The sequence below is a fragment of the Orcinus orca genome, chromosome 2, assembly GCF_937001465.1.
Source record: "Orcinus orca chromosome 2, mOrcOrc1.1, whole genome shotgun sequence".
NCBI classification, from domain to species: domain Eukaryota; kingdom Metazoa; phylum Chordata; class Mammalia; order Artiodactyla; family Delphinidae; genus Orcinus; species Orcinus orca.
In genome coordinates this window covers 172,453,623-172,466,687 of record NC_064560.1, presented here as the reverse complement: position 1 = coordinate 172,466,687, position 13,065 = coordinate 172,453,623, and positions in this window count along the sequence as shown.

The following is a 13,065-nucleotide window of genomic DNA, read 5'->3' as shown; positions in this document are numbered from 1 at the left end:
TTTTAGGACTTTCAAGACTGCTACATGGGGTTCCCGAATTTTAAGATCACCTGTCCACTTCTACAGAAAAAAGTGTTTGGAATTTTGATAGAAATTTCATTGAATCTGTAGATCAATCTGGGGAGTATTGCCATCATAACAATATTAAGTCTTTCAATCCATGAACACAGGATATCTTTCCACTTACTCATGTCTTTAATGTTTTAAAAATTTTTATTTATTTTTTGACTGTGTTGAGTCTTCATTGCTGCAGGCGGGCTTTCTCTATTTGCGGTGAGCAGGGGCTATTCTTCATTCTGGTGCACGGGCTTCTCACTGTGGTGGCTTCTCTTGTTCTGGAGCACAGGCTCTAGAGTGCGCAGGCTTCAGTAGATGCAGTGCATGGGCTCAGTAGTTGTGGCATGTGGACTCTAGAGTGCACATGGACTTAGTTGATCCATGGCATGTGGGATCTTCCTGGACCAGGGATCGAACCTGTGTCCCCTGCATTGGCAGGCAGATTCTTAACCACTGCGCCGCCAGGGAAGTCCCATGTCTTCTTTAATTTCTTTCAATAACATTTTGTTGTTTTCAGTGTATAAGTGTTGCATCTCCATGGATAACTTTATTCCAAGGTAGTTTATTCTTTTTGATGTTATTGTAAGTGGAATTATTTTCTCCTGAGACCATAAAACTCCTGGAAGAAAACATAGCTGGTAAACTACTTGACATCAGTCTTAGCAATGATGTTTTGGATCTGACACCAAAAACAAAGGCAACAAAAGCAAAAATAAACATGTAGGACTTCATGAAGCTAAAAGGTTTCTGCACAGCAAAAGAAACCATCCATGAAATTAAAAGGTAACCTACTGAACAGGAGAAAATATTTGCAAATCATATATCTGATAAGGGATTAATATCCAAAATACATAAAGAACTCATACAACTCAATAACAACAACAAACAGATACAATTAAAAAATGCACAGAATATCTGAATAGACATTTTTCCAAAGAAGGCCCTACAGATGGCCAACAGGTTCATGAAAACACGCTCATCACTAATCATCAGGGAAATGCAAATCAAGACCACCTCACCATCACCTCACCCCTGTGAGAATGGCTATTATCAAAAAGACAAGGGATAACAAATGTTAGTGAGGATGTGGAGAAAAGAGAGCCCTTGTGCACTGTTGGTGGGACTGTAAATAGGTGCAGCCACTATGGAAAACAGTATGAAGTTTCCAAAAAAATTAAAAGTAGAACTACCATAGGATCCAGAAATTCCACTTCTGAGTATTTATTGCAAGAAAATGAAAACACTAATTCAAAAAGATATATGCCCCCCCATGTTCACTGCAGCATGGAAACAACCTAAAGATATGGAAACAACCTAAATGTTCATCGATGGATGAATAGATAAAAAATATGTGAGATACATAAATAATGGTATATTTTTCAGCCATAAAAATAATGAAATTTTGCCACTTGTGACAACATGGATGGACCTTGAAGGCACTATGCTAGGTGAAATAAATCAGACAGAGAAAGATGAACACTGTATGCTCTCACTTTTGTGTGGAATCTAAAAAACAAAAGAAAACAGAACCAAGCTCCAAGATACAGAGAATGGATTGGTGGCTGCCAGAGTTGGAGACTGGGGGGTGGGCAAAATGGGTGAAGGGGGTCCAAAGTACAAACTTTTAGTTATAAAATAAATAAATCATGGGGATGTAATGTACTGAATACAACATTGTGACTATAGTAAATAATACTGTATTGCGTATTTGAAAGCTTAAAGTAAGTGTTAAACTTTTTCACTATAACAAAAAAAATTGGGGGGGGCTTCCCTGGTGGCGCAGTGGTTGAGAGTCCGTCCCCCGATGCAGGGGACACGGGTTCGTGCCCCAGTCCGGGAAGATCCCACATGCCGCAGAGCGGCTGGGCCCGTGAGCCATGGCCGCTGAGCCTGCGCGTCCAGAACCTGTGCTCCGCAACGGGAGAGTCCACAACAGTGAGAGGCCCGCGTTCCGCAAAAAAAAAAAAAAAAAAAAAAAAATTGGGGGAATTCCCTGTAGGTCCAGCTGTTAGGACTCTGCGCTTTCACTGCCGAGGTGCCAGGTTCGATCCCTAGTTGACTGGGGAACTAAGATCCCACAAGCTGCGTGGTGTAGCCAAAAATAAATAAATAAATAAAAAGAAAGAAAATTTTGTAGCTATATATGGCGATAGATATTAACTAGACTTATCGTGGTGATTATTTTATAATGTATACACATATCCAATCATTATGTTGTACACCCGAAACTAATATAATGTTATATGCCAATTATGCCTAAATTTTAAAAAATGAGTTGGGAAGTGTTTCCTCTTCTATCCTCCGGAAGAATTTGTGTAGAATTGGTATTGTTTCTTCCTTAAGTGTTTGGTAGAATTCAGCAGCAAAGCCATCTGGTCTTGGAATTGTCCTTGTGAGAAGGTTTTAAACTAAAATTCATCTTAATAGATAAAGGGTTATTCCAGTTATGTTTTTCCTTGAGTCATGTTTGGCAGTTTGTGTCCTTTAAGGAACTGGCCATTTCTTGTAAGTAGTTGAATTTATAATAACATAAAGTTATTAATAATATTTCTTTATTATTCTTTTATTATATTAGGATTTGTAGTGATTTTCGTTTCCATTTCTGTAACGGTATTTGTGTCTTTTCTCTCTTTTTGGGGTAAGTCTAGATATAAATTTATCAATTTTAAAAAATCTTGTCAAAGATCCATCTTTTGGATTATTTTCTCTATTGTTTTCTATGTCATCGTTTCTGCTCTATCTTAATTATTTTCTTCTCTCTGTTTATTTTGTATTTAACTTCCTCTTGTTCTCTAGTTCCAGATGATAGCCTAAATAATTGCTCTGAGACCTTTATTCTTTTCTGAGACAAGCATTATATCCTACAAATTTCTCTCTAAGCATTGTCTTTATTTGTTGTGTTTTCATTTTCATTCAGCCCAGAATACTTTCTAATTTCCCTGTGGCTTCTTTGACCAAAGTGTTGTTTAGAAGTGTATTGTTTAATTTCCAAATATTTAGGGATTTTCCACTTATATTTCAGATACAGATTTCTAGCTAATTCCATTGTGGTTAGAGAAAACACTTTATATGATTTCAATACTTTTTATTTTACTGCCTAACATGATCTATCTTGATGAATAGCCTGTGTGCACTTGAAAAGAAGGTATATTTTTCTGTCGTTGGGAATGCCAAGTTGGTTGATAATGTTGTTCAAGTCTTCCCTATTCTTACTGATTTCCTTCCTACTTGTATTAATTACTGTCAGGAGTATAGAAATCTCCAGCTCTATTTGTGGATTTGTCTATTCCTCCTTCCAGTTCTTTCAATTTTTGCTTTATGTATTTTGAAGTTCTGTTATTAGGTGAACGCCTATGTCCTCTTGATGAAATGTCTCTTTCTAAACCTGATAATATTTCTTATTCTAAAATTTTCTTTGTCTGATATTAATGTGGCCATTGCAGATTTGTTTTGATTAATGTTTTCATAGTATAACTTTTTAAATCCTTTTACTCTATGTCTTTACCCTTAAAGTGTGTTTCTTGTAGATGGCATATAGTTGGACCTTGCTTTTTTTATCCAGTTGGACAATTTTTGCCTTTTCACTGCAGTGTTTAAACCATTTACATTTAATGTGATTTTCATCATGGCTGGGTTTACATATGACATCTTGCTATTTGTTTTCTACTTGTTCTGTGTGTCCTTTACTTCTTTTCCCATCTTATCTTACTTTGGATTGAGTACATTTTATTATTCAAATTTCTTGCTGACATTGGCTTATCTGCTATACATCTTTGTTTTGTTTTTTAGTTGATCTGGGGTTCACAATATATATTGCTAACTTATCATACTCTAACTTCAAAAAATGTAATACCATTTATATAGAATTTACCACTGCATACTTCCATCTTCTCTCCCATCCTTTGTGGTATTATTTTCCTACATTTTACTTTATAAACTATGTTATAAACTCCATGATACATTGTTATTGTTTTTATTATAAACAATTATCTTTTTAAAATATTTTAACAATGGGAAAAATATTTTTATATGTATCCATATATTTGACATTTCCATCATTCTTCATTCTTTTGTATCTATCTAAATTTCCCTCTAGTATCATTATCCTTTTGCCCGAATAATGTTCTTTATCATTTCTTGTAGTGCAGGTCTGCTTATTCTGAATTCTCTGTGATTACTTTTGTTTGAAAAAGTCTTTATTTTGCCTTCATTTATAAAAGACATTTACTAGTAAGGAATTCTAGATTGACAGGTTTTTTTTCATTCATTACTTTTAAGATGTTGCTACATTGTTTCCTGGCTTACATGATTTTTGATGAGAAGTCTGCTATCATTTTTTCCCCTCTCTGTTATATATCTTTTTTTCTCTTGGGCCATTTTCAAGATTTTCTCTTTATCACTCATTTTCAGCAATTTGATTATAAGGACCTTGCTATGGTTTTCTTCATGTCTTTTCTGCTTGGGGTTCATTGAGCTTCCATCTGTGGGTTTATAGGTTTCATCAAATTTGCAAAACTTTTGGCCATTTATTTCTTGAAATATTTTTCTGTCCTTTCTCTTGCTCTCCTTTCCTTTTGCGACCTTAATTACACATATACTAGATTGCTTGATATTGTTCCACAGATTGCTGATGCTCTGTTCATTTTTTTTTCCAGTCATTTTTCTTCCAGTGTTTCATATTAAGTACCTTCTATGGCTATGTTTTCCACCCTCTGTGGTGTTTAATCTGTTGTTAATCCTACACAGTATATCTTTCATTTGAGATAGTGTATTTTTTTTAATTAATTAATGTTTTTTGGCTGTGTTGGGTCTTCATTGCTGCGTGCAAGCTTTCTCTAGATGCGGCAAGCAGGGGCTCCTCTTTGTTGTGGTGCTCGGGCTTCTCATTGCGGTGGCTTGTCTTTATTGTGGAGCTCGGCTTTAGGCGTGTGGGCTTCAGTAGCTGTGGCACACGGGCTTAGTAGTTGTGGCTTGTGGACTCTAGAGCACAGGCTCAGTAGTTGTGGTTTATGGGCTTAGCAGCTCTGCGGCACGTGGGATCTTCTTGGACCAGGGATCGAACCTATGTTCCCTGTATTGACAGGCAGATTATTAACTACTGTGCCATGAGGGAAGTCCTCTAGTGCCTTTTTTTTTAAAAAAAAAAATTAATTTATTTCTTTTTGTCTGCGTTGGGTCTTTGTTGCTGTGTGCGGGCTTTCTCTAGTTGCGGCGAGCGGGGGCTACTCGTTGTTGTGGTGCGCGGGCTTCTCATTGTGGTGGCTTCTCTTGTTGCGGAGCACAGGCTCTAGGCATGCGGGCTTCAGTAGTTATGGCACGCGGGCTCAGTATTTGTGGTTTGCAGGTTCTAGAGCGCAGGCTCAGTAGTTGTGGAGCACGGGCTTAGTTGCTCGGCGGCATGTGGGATCTTCCCGGACCAGGGCTCAAACCCGTGTCCCCTGCATTGGCAGGTGGATTCTTAGCCACTGTGCTACCTGGGAAGCGCCCTCTAGTACCTTTTAAACAGAGAAAAAAGTTTTAATTTGTTAACATCTAATTTTATCAATTTTCTCTTTTATGAATTGTGCTTTTGCTATCATGTCTAAGAACTCTTCACCTAGCCTAGATCTTAACATTTTTCTTATATGTTTTCTTCTTAAAGTTTTATAGTTTTGCATTTTACTTTTAAATCTATGATCAGTTTTGAATGAATTTTTGTGTAAGGTATGAGATTCAGGTTGAGGTTATTTTTTGCCTATTTTTTGTCCAATTACTCCAGCACCATCCTTCCTCTAGGATAAAGGAAAGACTTGTCCTTCCTGTAAATGAATTGCTTTTGCAACTTTGTCAAAAATTAGTTGAGTGAATTTCTCAAAGTTGAGAAATAGAGAAGGAAACAAGGTCCTGAGCATGCTATTTGACTCCAAGATTGAGATTTGGCAGAAATTATAATCACCAGATTTTTCAGTTATGTGAGCCAGTACATTTCTTTTATTGATTAAGGCAGTTTGATTTGCAATTTCTGCCTTAACTACTGGAAGGAAAATATAGCTCATAGGTCAGTGGACTCACTCATAATCTGATGAAATATATTATCATATTTAAAAACTACCAACTAGAGTAGAGTAAGTAATCCATTTAAGTATAGAAAAAGCAAAGTCCTCTTAGTAAAATATAGGATTGCCTCTTTTGGACACTTGTTGTTATTTTGCAGTCCAACATCCCACCTCCTTTCCTATTTGTAGGTAGTCTCCCACTATATCATGCCTCCTACTCCAGAACTCAAGAGAAAAGATCCTCCCTCTCTCCACTTTCCTTACATTCAGGCCACAAATATGTGATCCATGTGAGCCAAGTAGATTTCCTGCCTAGGATTTTGAAGCTTGAGAGATATATAAAGATGCAGAGACAGTTAAGAAATTATTCACAGCAGCACTGCTGGATTAGTTTTCTGTGGCTGCTGTAACAAATTACCACAAAATTATTGGCTAAAACAACATAGATTTATTATCTTACAGTTTTACATGTCAGAAGTCAGATATAGGTATCCCTGGGCTGAAATCAAGTTGTTGGCAGGACTGTGTTCCTTTCCGAGGCTGTAGGGGATAATCTGTTTCCTTACCTTTCCTAACTCTGAGAGGCTCCCAGCATTCCTTGGCTCATGGCACCCTTTCTCCATTTTCAAAGTCAGCAACTCTGACTCCTTCTGTCATCACATTTGTCTTTGACCACAGCTGGGAAAGGTTCTCTGCTCTGTGATTAAATTGGGCCCACCTGGATAATGCAGGCTAATCTTCCTATCTCAAGGTCCTTAAACTTATGGGAAGAACATAAACACACTACTATATATAAGATAAATAACCAACAAGGACCTACTGTATAGCACAGGGAACTCTACTCAATATTCTGTGATACCCTATAGGAGAAAAGAATGTAAAAAAGAATGAATATATGTATAACTGAATCACTTTGCTGTGCACATGAAACTAACACAACATTGTAAGTCAACTATACTCCAATAAAATTAAAATATTAAAAAAAAAGAAACAGGACCTCCACAGCAGTCCAGTTGTTAAGACTCTACGCTGCCACTGCAGGGGGCGTGGGTTTGATCCACAGTCGGGGAACTAAGATCCCATATGCCGCACAGTGTGGCCAAAAAACCAAAACCAAAAAAATATAAACCATATATACACATACATATACATACATACATATACATATACATATATATGTATATATATAAAATGTGTGTGTATATATATACATATATATACACATAAAGAAACAAACAAAAACTCTGAGGCAGGTGCAGCCCCCAAAGAATGAGCAGCGACCTGCCGGCCTCTTCTTCCTGCTCCTAACGATGACAGTGGCGATCCTTTTGCCAGAGCTCCAGTTCCCTTACCCCGCCAGTCCTCACCCTAGTCCAGGGTGCTGTACGTGGCAGGGCCCCAGAAGTGCCCAGTTTTGAGTGACTGATGAAAAGAACTAACAAAACCTGGGGCAGTGGCTCCACCTGCTGAGGTCTGGGGCCGGCATCCCTCCCTGAAATGATGGCTACTGGTCTCTGATGAGATGAACACAGAAATCGAAAGGAAGCATCTAGAAAATTTTATAGCGATTTGGCAGAGTCCTTTTAATTTCCTTTGAATCTAATAATAATTTTTTTAGTTGAAAAAAAAAGTTCCTTAATCTTAGTCACATGTGCAAAGTCCCTTTTGCCATGTAATGTAACGTGTATACAGGTTGTCGGGGTCTGGATGTGGACATATTTGGAAGACCATTATTCTGCCTACCACAGTTGCCATCACTGAGAACGCAGTGGTGGCAGTAGCATAGAATGTACTGGAAAACGTCTTCAGGGGATATGGTGCTAATGATTGTGTCCCACCTTGACCTCCTATGGTGAGAATTTGGTTGTGATTCCACCTAACTGCCTCCCTTGACTAGTTTTTGAGCCAGGTTTCCCAAACTTCTCAACAATTCTAAGATACCTTATAGCCTTCCAATAAAATAACTTCTTAATTACACAGAGTGAATTTCCAAGCTCTGTCTTAGTGGATAGACATGTAATGTCAAGCAGAAAGGTAAATTTATATATATATACATATATATATATATTTTTTTGGTTGCGTTGGGTCTTCGTTGCTGCGCGCGGGCTTTCTCTAGTTGCGGCGAGCGGGGGCAACTCTTTGTTGCGGTGCGGGGGGTTCTCACTGCGGTGGCTTCTCTTGTTGCGGAGCATGGGCTCTAGGCACGTGGCCTTCAGTAGTTGTGGCTCACAGGCTCAGTAGCTGTGGCTTGTGGGCTCCAGAGCGCAGGCTCAGTAGTTGTGGCGCACGGGCTTAGTTGCTCGGCGGCATGTGGGATCTTCGCGGACCAGGGCTCGAACCCGTGCCTCCTGCACTGGCAGGCAGATTCTTAACCACTGCACAACCAGGGAAGTCCAGAAAGGTAACTTTAGAGGAATTCAATTATTCTGGTTCCATAGGTAGAGACTATCTCTAACAGGAGGTCTATACGTGTTAGCCTTTTATCATAAATATTCAACTGATTTGAATACTTCCCTCTTGTTCTGATTCTATACTCACCAAGCACTTTTTCAATAGGTTTCTCCTATAGGACTATTATCAGAGGAACAAATGTGCTGTGTTAATTTTGAGCATTCCAGTCTGGGTAATAGTAATATGTCATTGTAAACTATTGGCTTGGCATCCTCAGCCTGGTAAACTTAGTGTGTGTCTACCGCTAAGAGATGGATCCATCTAGGTGGGTGATAAAATCAAATTTCTGTGTCTGCAAGGCCGAAGGGTGGATCTGGCCCTAACAAACTTACCAAGGAAATGAATGCCATCCCTTTGCACCATTTGGGAAACAGACAGCTTAATCCACACAGGATACCTGGATGTAGCCACACAATTTAGGAGTGTGTATTTTAATAGCTAAAGACCAGTGGTTGTGTGTGTGTGTGTGTGTGTGTGTGTTTGTACTGAGGACTCCTTTTATGGGGGAAGTTGAAGGGGACAAACCTGAAAACCTTTCTTCTACTTGTTTTGTACGTCCTATTGTGGTTAAGACCTTTAAAATGCTGTGTTGAGTGACCTAAGGAAATTATTAAGTCCAAAAGCTTGGTTTGCTTACCTTGTAGATTCTACTTTCCAGTCACCTTTTACTTTAATCATGTTTTTCTAATTAAAAAATTTAAAATTTTATTTTATACGGTGAGATATGCAAATGGAAAGTATGAAAAACATATAAATTGTTTAAAGCAAAAGTATCAAGTGAACATTGGTGCAACCACCACAAAGGTCAAGAGTAGAACACTGCCTGTGACTTTCTGTTTGAATAATAATTAAAAAAAGAGTAGAACACTGCCAACAAACATGCAGATGTCCATCATGTGCCCTGATCATATTGGCTCCTCCGTGAGCTAACCACTAGCTTGACTGTTCTTTTTTGTATAATGGCTCATAATATGGCAAATTGGCCAGCCTACTGGAAACAATGAAAAATGCTGGTAAAATAGTGAAGAGTCAATAAGAAGACATGGAAAAATCAGACCAAAATCTAGGTGAAGGCAGGATCCAGAGAGTAAATAGAGCAATGATGTTACTTTTACCCTAGGGCACATGTCTTACTTGAGAACTTAAACATTTTTTTTTTGTCTTTCTCTTATATGGCTTTTTTTTTCATATCCAGTTTTATTCTTTTATTGTTTTCAGGGCTCCTTGAAAATATATAATTTTTATTTTATTTATTTATGTATTAAAGTACAGTTGAGTTTACAATGTCATGTTAGTTTCAGGTATACAGCACAATGATTCAGTTATATATATATATATATATATATATATATATATATATACTTTTTCAGATTCTTTTCCCTGATTGGTTATTACAAAATATTGAGTATAGTTCCCTGTGCTATGCAGTAGGTCCTTGTTGGTTATCTATTTTATGTATAGTAGTGTGTATGTGTTAATTCTAACCTCATAATTTATCCCTCCTCTCCTTTCCTCTTTGGTAACCATAAGTTTGTTTCTATGTCTGTGGGTCTATTTCTGTCTTGTACACAAGTTCATTTGTATCTTTTCTTTTCTTTTTTTAGATTCCACATATAAATGATACCATATAATATTTGTCTTTCTCTGTCTGGCTTACTTCACTTAATATGATAATCTCTAGATAAACCCATGCACTTATGGTCAATTAATCTATGACAAAGGAGGCAAGAATATACAATGGAGAAAAGACAGTCTCTTCAACAAGTAGTGCTGGGAATACTAGACAACTACATGTAAAAGAATGATATTAGGGCTTCCCTGGTGGCGCCGTGGTTGAGAGTCCGCCTGCCGATGTCGGGGACATGAGTCCGTGCCCCGGTCCGGGAAGATCCCACATGCCGCGGAGCGGCTGGGCCCGTGAGCCATGGCCGCTGAGCCTGCGCATCCAGAGCCTGTGCTCCACAACGGGAGAGGCCACAACAGTGAGAGACCCGCGTACCGCAAGAAAAAAAAAAAAAGTATGATATTAGAACATTCTCTAACACCATATACAAAAATAAACAAAATGGATTAAAGACCTAAATGTAAGACTGGGTACTATAAAACTCCTAGAGGAAAACATAGGCAGAACACTTTTTGACATAAATCACAGCAATATTTTTTTGGATCCGTCTCCTAGAGTAATGGAAATAAAACTAAAAATAAACAAATGGGACCTAATTAAACTTAAAAGCTTCTGCACAGCAAAGGAAAGCATAAACAAAATGAAAAGACAACCTACAGAATGGGAGAAAATATTTTCAAACAATGTGACTGACAAGAGATTAATCTCCAAAATATACAAACAGCTCATACAGCTCAATATCAAAATAACAACCCATCAGAAAATGGGCAGAGGGCTTCCCTGGTGGCGCAGTGGTTGGGAGTCCGCCTGCCGATGCAGGGGACGCGGGTTCGTGTCTTGGTCCGGGAAGATCCCACATGCCGCGGAGCAGCTGGGCCCATGAGCCATGGCCGCTGAGCCTGCGCGTCCGGAGCCTGCGCGTCCGGAGCCTGTGCTCCGCAACGGGAGACGCCGCAACAGTGAGAGGCCCGCATACAGCAAAAAAAATAAATAAAATAAAATGGGCAGAAGATCTAAATAGACATTTCTCTGAAGAAGACATACAGATGGCCAACAGGCACACGAAAAAAATGCTTAACATTGCTAATTATTTGAGAAATGCAAATCAAAACTACAATGAGGTATCACCTCAAACCCATTAGAAAGGCCATCATCAAAAAGTCTACAAATATTAAATACTGGAGAGGGTATGAAGAAAAAGGAACCCTCCTACACTGTTGGTGGGAACGTAAATTGGTATAGCCACTATGGAGAATAGTATGGAGTTTCCTTAAAAAACTGAAAACAGAGTTACCATATGATCCTGCAATCCCACTGCTGGGCATATATCCGGAGAAAACTATACTTTGAAAAGATACATGCACCCCAATATTCATTGCAGCACTATTTACAATCACCAAGACATGGAAACAACCTAAGTGTCCATCAACAGAAGAATGGCTAAAGAAGATGTGGTGCATATACACAATGGAATATTAGCCGTAAAAAAAAAATGAAATAATGCCATCTGCAGCAACATGGATGGACCTAGAGAACTTAAACTTTTTTTTTCTAGGCCTAGGGGGCAAGTAGGACAGAAGGCTAAGCCCAGGGCCTGGTTGAATGGGGAATTCTAAAGCCGGGACCTCAGTGTAAGGGTGAATTGCAAGTAAACACACCCCCACCTAACAGATTGAAAGAAAGTTGTCTTGGAAGGGGTGATTGTGGGGAGCTGTAGAGGGGTACTGGACCCATAAGCCAGCCCTCTCAGGGATATGTAGCCTAAATATACATCTCTTGGTGGTTTAAAAAAAAAAAATCCCAAACAGTGCTAGTTTAAAGTTATCTCTACTGGCAGAAGCAAAACTAAATACTCTCAGGAGGAATGAACCTTTATCTTAGCTTTCAAAATTCCCACAAATAATTTTCCAAGGAAAATGCAGCTCATAGTAAAAAATAACTAAGCACACAAAGAATGAGACTGAGTAAAACCATCCAGCAACTGAAAGGGATCTGATAATTCCCATGATCTATTACAAGAAATAAAAGTAAAATAGTTTATTTTCCATTATTGACATATTGCACTTAAATAGTAAGAAATTTCAAGAGTATAACTGTGTTTAAAGTCTTTCTTTTTCCTCACCTTAGTTACCTTCCTTGGAGGCAACCATTTTCCACAGTTTTAGGGGTTCTTATTTTAACTTAAAAAAATGTACTTTAAAATGGGCACGTTGGTTTTAAAAAGGGTTAAATACCATTTTGTTCTCAGGATATATTAATAGCCTCATTTTATAATTAGGAGTATGAAGCAAACTATTAAGGCTACAAAAAATTATAGTGGTAGGTTAGGAACGAAACCTTCTAGGGAAATTTTATGCCATGCTGGCCAGTCTCAAGAGCCTAGCTCAAGACCTGTTATCTTAAATTCCTTTCTAAAATCCCTCTTTTCCTCTTCTCCCCTTTAAACTTCGAAATTGTAAAGTACTACAGATAGCTTAGGTCTTAGTATCCTTGTTTGTGATGTGGCATTTCTCCACCATTGTGCTGTTAGTCCCACTGTTGGCTATCTGCCCAGTCTTGAAGACATAATTTTCAGCAATATAACCCTCACACATGGCTGATTCATTATTATGTAGATTTGGTTTTACTATTGGTCTAACTATGTCCCTTGAATCATAGCGTACAAAATTATCTCACTTTAGGTCAGGAGATGGGTTCTTGTCCCAGCTTTGTCAATAATTTGCTTTATGACCTTGGCAAGTCACTTAACCTTCGTTTTCTCTCCTGGGTTAACAATTATCAAGATAGAATCATAGAACATTAAAACTGGCAGGGACCTCAGAGTTTACAGGATATAATCCTTTTATTTCATGGAGAGTTGCATGATTTACCCAAGAGCTTTCTAGAACAAGCACCCAG